Genomic DNA, 330 nt, shown 5'->3' with positions numbered 1-330 from the left:
ACCAGCCATTGGGGAGTGTTTTGGCCAGCGGAATGTCAATTTCGGCCCCATTATATCCTATGGGCCATTGAAGTCAATAGCGAAAACATAGGGTATATTCTGGGGGCTGCAGGGGAGGCGGTTTGAGAGAAGAGGCTCCAACCTCGCAGGGTAGCTGCTGGAGCCTCTCCCCAAGATACCCGCCATGTTTCAGGAACATTGAACCAGGGGGTCCAATTCTACGGGCCCCCAAACAGGTTGCCCCCATCGCCTGCATTGTTCTCTATGGTGGGAAAAAAGTAACTTCCCTGCCAATCTTCCATAACGGGGGGGGGGGGGGAATTTTCAAAT

Source organism: Gekko japonicus, unplaced genomic scaffold, assembly GCF_001447785.1.
Source record: "Gekko japonicus isolate JY-2015 unplaced genomic scaffold, Gekko_japonicus_V1.1 scaffold6412, whole genome shotgun sequence".
In the NCBI taxonomy this organism is placed as follows: Eukaryota; Metazoa; Chordata; class Lepidosauria; order Squamata; family Gekkonidae; genus Gekko; species Gekko japonicus.
Note: the sequence above shows the minus strand (reverse complement) of the source record.